Source organism: Rhincodon typus, chromosome 4 (genome assembly GCF_021869965.1).
Source record: "Rhincodon typus isolate 14 chromosome 4, sRhiTyp1.1, whole genome shotgun sequence".
NCBI lineage: Eukaryota > Metazoa > Chordata > Chondrichthyes > Orectolobiformes > Rhincodontidae > Rhincodon > Rhincodon typus.
The window spans coordinates 38,684,088-38,694,775 of record NC_063335.1 but is presented as its reverse complement, the minus strand read 5'-3'; positions in this window follow the sequence as shown (position 1 = coordinate 38,694,775).

Sequence of the window (10,688 nt, the reverse complement as noted above, 5' to 3'; positions counted from 1 at the left end):
TAATGTCATGTCCTGGTTGATGTTGATATCTCAATGCAACTAAACTAAATTCTGATTCTTATCATCTCCTGGGAACCTGCTGTGTTTCCTACATTACAACATGAGCGAATGTAAAGTACACTCCTTGATAAAATTTCCCAAAGTGCTTAACGTCTAGAGATTGTGAAATGGTCTATATTCAAAGCTCTATCATTTCTCCTATCGGTGATATTCTTATATTGTGATTTAGGTATATTTTAATATGATTTTATTGTAAGTTAAGTGTGTTTTGGATCTTTTGAGTTAGTAGCCAATGGGATTTTTGTGACTGAAGTTAATACTTTAACTGGCAAGTAATCTTGTAGCCATGTGATTTCTTTTCAAACCGTTTTAGAGGCCTAGTTTTGGTATTGATGCTTTTTTTGTTCACCACTAATGGATTTTTATTTGCCTTTAAATTGTTTACTGAGCCAGCAGTGCAAATAATGGAGTCTCAAGGTTTATTATAGATTTCTGGAATTTTGCTTTCTAAGCATAAGGAAAACATCCTTGGCTTGGCAAGACGAGCATTTTTTAAATGAAGTTTTACTTTGCATTTTGAGCAGTCCTGTGAAATATGCTAATGAAGGTGCTTGTGTAGACCAAGGTTCCAGAGAAGGGAAGAAAAGAATGAAACTAGATGACCATTTAGAGTGAGGAATTAGAGAGTCCCACAGCAGAAGTGTTGGAATAAAACTCTGAAGAAGTTACTTAAAGTTGAATATATTTAAGCTCAGGTACATAATAGCTTCAGGGAGAAACTAATCTGTAGTTTGTCTATAAATTAGCTGTAAGTGACAATTATTGAGTTGGTAGAGATGGGAGGGACTATAGTGTAAGTGCTGTTTTTGGGTACTATATAAAAGCTGTTTTGTTTACAGTGTTTATAAGGTAGTGCTTTGGGACTATATTTTTACTCTATTTTTAAAATTCTTTGAATTTGTATCATCATAGATCAGATTATTCTATTTTAATTTTTTCTCCTTTGATAAAATAGAAGTTCAAAGTTAAAGCAAAATCTGCAGCATTGCTACCACTGCACCACAAGAGCCCTAAAGTTGCTAATGAAATTTTGTCCTATATTGTCAGAATATTTTAGATATTTGCTAATCATCTTGTTCAGATGTCAGATATCATTCTGGAGGTGAATCCAGGACTCTTGCTCAGAGATAGGGACACTACCACTGCACCACACATGTCCTTCAAAAGAGATTTTCTAATCCACACTGGTCAACAATATTATTATAAATCTCTCGAGTAAATGGGACTTGAACCCAGGCCTCCTGGATAAGAGGTGGTGTCCCTTTTGGTTCAGAGATTTTCTAATCGACATGTTCAGAGATGTCAGTACACAGCTCTGATGCAGGTGGGTCTAGAGCCCAGATCTCCTGGTTCCAAGGACCATGATGCTATTATTGTGCCATTACAGCCCTCCTCCTCTTGTTCAGATATTTCAGTCTGGTATTGGCAACAGCCAGAGTCCACCTAACCATAAGCATCTTTAACCATCATGCTCATACATGTAACATTATGACATTAGGACTTGAACCCAGACCTTTGGTGCTATGAAAATAGAGATCACTACCACTGTGCCACTTCCACAAGTGTGCTTCCTTCTGGTTCAGATGCACACTCCAATAACCTTCACCTTGTCTCAGTTAGCTCTCCTGCTTTTCCCTTTTGTTAAACGGGAGTTGCATTTCTAAAATTGTCACCAGTGATGACAACACTTACAATGGGTGCATTCCATCAAGTACTAACTCTTTCAGGCTCCTAGAATACCTCCCCACACACCCTGTCCCAGTCCTCCTTCCTCTTTTTCCCCCTCATATAATTGTGGAATTAATATTAATTCACATATTTACTTTTGCCTCTACCCTATCTGTCTTCCCCTTACCTCCCAAAGAAGAAGCTGGAGGCTTTACCGTTCTCCGTGTGTGCTATTCGAATTTGTAACAATGGTAGATTTTCAGGTTCCGAGAAGTTAATTTGGATTGTCTGAGGTTTGGAGGGTCTTTAATCTCATGTATTTCTTCTGCAGAGAACTTTGGTGATGCGTGCTTGTTCTTTATAGTTGTGTATGTGCTCTTTCCAATAGCTGGTGACTTTGCAGTATTTTTTGATCTTTGCATGTGATTTGTCTCCTGTCAGTGTCCTCATTAGAGTTGAATGTACCACATCTTCAATTTGCATCAGTGGAATTTGATTTTCATTCCACCTGCATTGAAGTAGGTGGAGTTATTACTTCAATTTGAATATTTTGTGATTTTAAGTGTTGCCCATTATTGTTGGAGGGGTTCTTCTTCTTTAGAAGGTAGTGCAGTCAGACTAACCTTGTCCCTTCTGAATTCCCTCCACCTCTAATAGCGAATATGATTCAGGAATAAATTATTTCCTGTGCTGTATAACAATCTGTTTCAATTCAGTTGCAGATGCTGGCATTGTCTGTCTTTCACCATGCATCTTCTCCAATGTAGATGGTTCAGTTGCACTTCCCTTGAACTTTTTCCACATGGGAACTGATCCTTTCAACATTTTTTCAGCAATATTTCTGCCAAACCATTGGAGTCTCTCCTTCACTCTCATGCAGGGTATGAAATGAATATTTTATTGTACCATAACTAATCATAGGAGATGCTGGAGTCGGTGATAACACAGTGTGAAGCTGGAGGAACACAGCAGGCCAGGCAGCATCAGAGGAGCAGGAAAGCCGATGTTTCGGGTCGGGACCCTTCTTCAAACTTCAGTAATCATAGGAGATTCTGCTTTTAGTTGAGATTTTGCCATGAGCTTACAGAGCCCAACAAAATATTCTACTTGTTTCTCCTTGAGCTTTTACTGTTTAACCTCTTCATCTTTTGAGTCAGGTTGAAAGCCTCTACTCTGGAGAGAGAATTATTTGCTATGGAGCACTTTAGGGTTTGAAGTAGACCTAAAGCATTTTCTATTATTTGGTGTATTCTATGTTGAAAAAGTATGCCATTAATGTTAAGTGTGGTGCTGCCAGACCCGTGTTAGCTTAACTTCTGACAGCTGTAGTTCGTGTTTTGCCAATCCAGCATCTCTCTCTGACAGTACGGTGACAGATGCTCTTCTGTAGAATTGAATTTTCTGAGATGCCCATTGATGTAAATGTCTGCAAATCAAAATGTTTGGTCTGGGTCATTGATTTTCTTGGGAAAAAATTTAAGTTTATCTTCTAGATTCTGGTCTGCTTCATGTGTGTCTTTGTGCATGTAGTTTTTCAGACTTTTGTTTTTCTGTGTCTGGCTTCTATACATTTTCTGAAAGTGATCTCCTTGCTAGAAACAAAAATAATGTTTTAAGAGCTGAACACAGTTTGCACTTGTCAGGTTTCTCTGCTGTACTCTATTGGCAACGTCTCTCATTCTGTCCTACCTGCTGCATTGACCTATCTGATGTGTCTTTATTGGATTTTTTTTTTGCCTCAGGAAATGAATAATTCTGTAGCTCTCCTGTGCCAATTTTTATCTGCTCTTCGGATGGATTTGATTTTGCTTCTAGAATTCTGCTTCACTCTCCATCTGAATGGCTTCCTGTACAGTTGGAGCACCTTTGAATTACAAGTAAATCTGACAGACCCACCAGTGATGCTGACAACAATCTGGTCTGTTATCAATTCTGACTTTAAGTCTCTGTGTTTACATTTCTCCAGCAGCCTGTAGATAACATTAATGAAATCATAAATGGATTTACCTGCAAGCATTCTTTTGTTAAATCGTGCCTTTTCAAGAATTTTGTTGGTGGTTGATATGACTCAGACGTTCTATCTCTTTCATTTATTCCATGTCAAGCAGTGACATCGTCTGCTATGCTCCCAATTGTACACAGAAGTGTATTCACTTCTTTAGGTTATGTCTTTGTGTCCAGTGTAGGATCCATCAGGATGTCCAATTTTGTGATCAATTTGGACCATCACTGAAAACTAAATCTCCCTGGCAATATTTCTTTTCTCTGATGGCTCTGCTTTCTAAAGTTGTCTTCATTAAAATTTTTCATGCTGCAATAACAGTGGCTTTCCCTTGTTTTATGGCTGTAATGGGGGGATTTTCATGCTCCAGGACCTCCCTATGACAACTGCTACATTCTCCTCCTTTCCCAAATGAAATACTGTTAGAACAGGATCTATCAATTGTCCTTCTTTTGTCTCTACTTTAAGTGGTTTATTTAGCAGCTTTACCAGTTCTCTACTCTAGGTTATATAATTTTTTTTTGTTCTCCTGTGGCCCTCTTAGTTTCATTTTTTTAGCCCTACCTTTTGTGGTATCCAAGTGCTTTGGCAGCGATGTCCAATCAGAGCTGTAACTTTCTTTTAAAAGTACTGTCCTTTTTCAAATTACAGCTTGAATGACTGAGTGCATCAAAAAAGATCTTCCCTTAATTGTACAAGGGGTTTTTGGTTTTGGTTTATGCAGTTCTTGATGTCTGACCAGCTCAATTCAGGCTCGACTTTTTCCACAGATCAGCACCTTGCACTGTAACTTGTATCTCCAACTTGGAGCAGCGGATTCTTTCTGTTCTCGTACGTCTTCTGTCAGATCTGAAATGCTTTCTGTGCTCATTCTGTGAAATATTAGTCTTATTTTTCGCTATTGCCAAGATTTTTTTATATGGGTTTCACTCTCGTCAGCAATCAGCAAGCTCTGTTTCACTTGAAGTCTTCCAGGTTGTTTGTCTTTTTTTTCTTGAAGCCCTAAATTTTAATTTCTCTTAGTTAGCACCATTTAGAAATAATGCTGGTCACAGCTGTTCTCTAGGTTATGGCAGGGACTACGTTGTGTTGTGGATTCCTTCAAACCAGAAATGATCTTCTACAGGTTTTGGGAGTCTACCTCTTCAGGTCTAAATAAAGTAAAAATATTGAGCGAACAATATGATGTTTATTAATAGCTGCAACTATTTATAGATTGCATGAATATGATCAGAATTACTACAGAGACTGTTAGGAGCATACCAGCCTCAAGTCTGTCTCCATCAAGCTCTTTCTTTACTTTGGCCAAGTCCCTGTGATATTATCAGGGTACAGGAAAAGCTTTGAGGGGCTGAAAGGCCTTACAGTGCAATGGATGATGTCTCCAATTTTTCTCTCCTAGGGCCTTTTCCGCACAGGATTCTCGTCTGCCTTCTGTTGTAAATGGGTCTGAAAGGGTCGAAACTGCGAAGTGCCATTAGCACCACCCACTAAAATGCCACACGGATAGCTTTGAAACTTGAAGTGGGACCTAACATTTGGGGTCTCCTTGTAGGTTAGACACTGTTACAGAGACCTAGCAATGTAACTTGTCATTGTGTAGTTCAATACCTCTTCCAGTTGGACCAGCAAGTGGTTTATCCATCCCAAACTAGACCAAGGAAGGTTCCTTACACTTAGAAGATTGTGACAGCAAACGTACGCCACGATGACGTATGGGGATGTTGTCTGCGCAGCGGATTCATGTTTAACTGCACGTACGACAAACCCACACCCCCCTGTCAAAAAAGCATCATCTGACTGTGAGAGTCCAATGGAGAATGGGCCTTTCCACTCCTGTGCATGAGGGAGCTTGTGTGGGCAGGGGAGGCCCTGTTGGGGCCCAGAGGAGAGGCTTGTTTACTTTTTGTATTTTCCCGTGAGTTTTGGGGGTGGGTTTTCCTGCAGCCCCTGTGTAATTTGAGCTGTACCTCAACATGGAATGTTGATCAGTGACTTTAGCTCCTGGGTGGGCTCTGCTGAGCTGGGTTCGGTGCAGCATTTTATTTCCCCTCATTTTGCTTGCGTTGATCTCGGTCCTCACCACTCCCTGCTTTTTTGAATTATTAGTGGTCTTCCCCTTTTAGAAGTTGGGCTTAATCACTCACTGAACTTTGCCCAGTCTTGCTCTTATTTGGCCTGCTTTAAATAGTTCCTGCCATTGTACACGCAAATTTGCATTCATATAGTGCCTTCAGATGTCGTGAAATATTCAAAGGCACTTCACAGGAGTAACTATCAAAATTCAACACCGAGCTGCATAAGGAGATATTGGGATGGGTGACCAAAAGCTTCATTGTCAGCGTGGGTTTTAAGGAGCATTTTAAAGGAATGAGTGTTGGTGAGGCTTAGTGAGGGAGGTTAGGGCTTAAGAGCATGGCAGCTGAAAGCTTCTATCTACATAAAAATTCATGTTTTAATTGAACACAGGCGCTCTCCTTGAGTTGCTTTGTTTATTAGTAATTGCCAGTAGATTGTAAATAATACAGAAACGGTCTCCCTTTAGAACGTCTGAGAGCAACTGAAAAGAATAATGTTTTTCAGATTCTGGAAACGCACAATGCCATCTGTCAGGAATTCCAGTCATTTCTCACTTTTTGTTTAAACCTGGAGGACTGCATGATGGTTTTTATGACAGCAATTGAGAATAATAGTTAGGAGTCTTTAATGCTTCACTGTGTGCTCCACAGAGGTACAAAAGGAATTATTTCCTTTCAGATACATTTATTAATACTATTAAGTGCCTCTTGAAAACGTATTGTTCAAGTTCAGATATTGCTCAGATGTGTAATGTTATGGCATCTGCATTGTTCACGACTCTGATTTGCACTGAGAGCACTGAATGGAAAAAAAGAACCTCACCATTTTGAGGCATTAGGATTGACATTGGTAGCTGTAGCGTTGGGGTTTGGCTGCAAGTGCAGCATGTTCAATCTGTACATCAAATGTTTTTTTTTAATGTTTAGGATTCGGTTCCAGTTTTCAGGAGAGCTTCAGCCATGTATTTTTCTTGCTATGGACTTGTATCCGATCTCTGTCAGACTGTGAGGAGTTAACATTTTCTAGACCAAGAAGAGATGGAGTTGACCTTGGGGCATTAACAGCACTGAATACCAGTGGGGCTGGATAACCTCTTTTTGTGCTGTAGACTGAATGGGCGGACAAGTCGTAAATCCATAAATGAAAAAGCTTTACCTCTGTGAAAGCATTCTGCTGTATTTTAAAGACAAAGCTAAATGCCCCACTTGTTTTCTTGCTGGTCTGCTCCTTTCCAAAGGGCCTGCTACAAGCTACACAGTGGCCTGATGACCATGAGCAGGTGCCTAACTATCCAACAATACCGGTAGCTACAAGAAGCCTAGGGTTGTCAGAGACAAACAGATGAAACCATTCTCTAAGTTGGCTGTTGGCCCCAGTTTGTAGGATATCCCATTCCTCACTAATATTTTGTGAGTAAACTGGTTGTCTCTCACAGACTCCCCGAATTGTTGAGGCCGAGGCCACCTCTGTAATTTCACTGTTAAAAGATTTGTCCGTCAGCATCTCCTGTGCTCTTGGTCTAAAATGAGCAGTTAGATAATTTGTTCCTGACGTTTATGCCATGCAGTCATTTAACACACGCCATCTTTTTAAGAACATTGCTGTCAATACAATTTGTCGATCATTACCTCCCTTTCCATGTAAGAGCTAGAAACAAGATTGGCCATTTGGCTCCTTGAGAGTGCTCCCTGCACATGACTAATCTTTAGTTATACCTTGCTGCATGGTCCCCCATGTCCCTCGATTCCCTATATTCTCCAAAATTATATTGCTCTTTTTGCTTAAATATACCCAACGACTGTTTTCTTTTAAAAGATAGAATTCTACTGATAATGTCACAATTCCTTACTTAGGATCAAAAAGGTGGTCGTGCCAAGTCAGAACATGTTTGAAAAACATTTTAAAAGCGCACTTAATTTAATTTGTTTGAAAGCATACTTTCTAATTGTGACTTAGCTTCATGTTAATAGGTATCAGAAGAAATTGGTTCTGATTTTCCTACCTCTGTTCATAGAACTGGACATCATCAAATAACGTGAAATAAAAACCTTACAAACACGTGCAAAACAAATTGTTGTATTCTTGGTTACTTCCAGAAGCATCTAGCCAAGCCATCTGGAAAAAAACAAGCCTAGTTCCCGTCAAAGGACAAGTAATACATTGTGTCTGATTGTCCCACACATGCGGATGTCTCTAATGGAAGCCAAGTAATATTTTCTGTATGACTCTTACTGGGCATTTTTTTATTGTGTCTTGTTAGAAATAGTAGGTTTGCAGAGAGGAACTGTTGAGAAAAGAATGCAGGCACTAGTATGCAGCAATTATAATTCATGTGATAACTTTATGCCATTTGTTCCAATTAACCTGGTGATGTATGGTGCCTCTGTGTTGCTGGCCTAGTTTGGATTGGGTGCCGATCAAGTATTATTTTTGTTTTAAAAATTCTCATCCTTTTTAGCACTCACATACTGGTCACCATGCTTCAACACTGTCTCTCTGTCTGTCTTTCTGTCTGCATCTGTCTCTGTCTCCACTCTGCATAAAATATTCCACTTCGACCAAGCTTTTAGTCCTGTCCTAATGTGTCATTTTATGTATTGATGTCAATTTTTGTTTGATAAATCTCTGTAGAGTGTTTTACTACATTAAAGGCACCTTTATATATGCAATTTGCTATTACACGTGGAGGTAATGCTATATCAGAATAACATCATGTTTGAGAGACTCAGGATTGTATTTTTACAAATCTTTTTGACAAGTTCATAAAGCTGTTAAAATCATGTGTGAAATCCTTGCCTTAATAGCAACATAGGAGTAGAAAGGCAAGGAAGTTACACTAAACTGCTGTTAAAGACTGCTTGACCTCAGCTACAGCTTTCTAACTCGTAAGAAAATGGCTTGTCCTGGTGATCAACTCCTATTCACTCGTAACTGCTTATGTGAATGATCTGCAGTGACACTGGAATGTCCTGTCTGGGTCACAAGCCTGGACAGATTGTATGGAGACCCTGAGCTGTCCAAATATCAGGGTCCCCCCTCTTGATCTCAGTGGTTGAATCCAAAGGAATGTAAAGCACTACGTTTGACACCTGAATTGAAGGAGTAGCCAGAAAGATGGCACACTTAGGAAGTAGAGATAACAAGGTGTAGAGCTGGATGAACACAGCAGGCCAAGCAGTATCAGAGGAGCAGGAAAGCTGATGTTTCAGGTCTAGACCCTTCTTCAGAAATGGGGAAGGGGAAGGGGATTCTGAAATAAATAGGGAGAGAGGGGGAGGCGGATAGAAGATGGATAAAGGAGAAGATAGGTGGAGAGGAGACAGACAGGTCAAGGAGGCGGGGTTGGAGCCAGTAAAGGTGAGTGTAGGTGGGGAGTTAGGGAGGGCATAGGTCAGTCCAGGGAGGACAGACAGGTCAAGGGGGCGGGATGAGGCTGGTAGATAGGAGATGGGGGTGGGGCTTGAGGTGGGTGGAGGGGATAGGTGGGAGGAAGGACAGGTTAGGGAGGTGGGGACAAGCTGGACTGGTTTTGGGATACAGTCGGGGGAGGGGAGATTTTGAAGCTCCCTATTTATTTCAGCACCCCCGCCTCTTTGACCTGTCTGTCTCCTCTCCACCTATCTTCTCCTTTATCCATCTTCTATCGGCCTCCCCCTCTCTCCCTGTTTATTTCAGAAACCCCTTCCCTTCCCCCATTTCTGAAGAAGGGTCTAGGCCCGAAACGTCAGCCTTCCTGCTCCTCTGATGCTGTTTGGCCTGCTATGTTCATCCAGCTCTACACCTTGTTATCTCAGATTCTCCAGCATCTGCAGTTCCTTCTCTCTCTGTAACATTTAGGAAGCACTCTGCCTTTGAGATTTTTTGTAGGGGTTAATTCCTTTTGGGCCTTCAGCTGTGAGGTAGCCACAAGGTAGTGAAGTTATTTGGCAGTTTGGTTCACGAGTGTCAGGGTAGCTCCATGTGGTGTTGGTGGGTCAGAGTTTACCTGAAGTTTTAACCTGGGGCTACAAAGGGCCCAGTTTTCATGTGCCCATTAGGAGTAGGTGCTGCTGGGTACATGCCAATTTTTGGAGAGGCTGTCTACTCTTGGGGAGAAACTTGTATATTTAACTGTCTTGTTGCACTGCTACTAGCCAACTATGTATGCTGAAAATGAGAAGCAGAGTAATGCATATTAATTCCAGACATGCCTAGAGTGCTGTGTTCAGTGCTGAGTACCACACTCTCTAGGATGGGTACTGTGACTATAAAGATGATACGGGAATGAGGGGCTTCTATTGTGTGAGGTGAGTGGAGAAGCTGGGACTGAGCTTCTCAGAGCAGTGAGGTATTCAAAACCATAAGTGAATTGGAAAGGCCTTACAAATACTGTGGTTACACATGCAGGCCAAAAGCTAGAAATTCAGGTGAGTAACCTACTCCTTCACGTCACCACCTCCGCGCCCCCCCAACCACCACCACCAAAAACAAATGAACCATCTACCATCTATAAGGCACAAGTCAGGAATTTGATGGAATACTGTCCACTTGCCTCAGTGGTGAAAGTCAACGCCATTTAGACAAAGTTATCCACTTGTTTGGCACCCTATCCACTACCTTTAACATTCAGCCCCTCTACAACTGATGCACTATGATAGCAGTGTGTACCATCTATAAGGTTAACTTGCTAACTCACCAAGGCTTCTTTTGACAGCACCTTCCAAACCTGTAACTTTGACCACTTAGAAGGACACGGGTAGCAAATGTATGAGAATGCCATAATGTACAAGTTCTCCTGCAAGCCAGACAATATCCTAACTTAGAAATGTATCACCTTTCCTTCCCTGTTGTTGGGTCAGAATCCTTGATCTCTCTCTCTCTCTCTTTCTCTCTCTCTCTC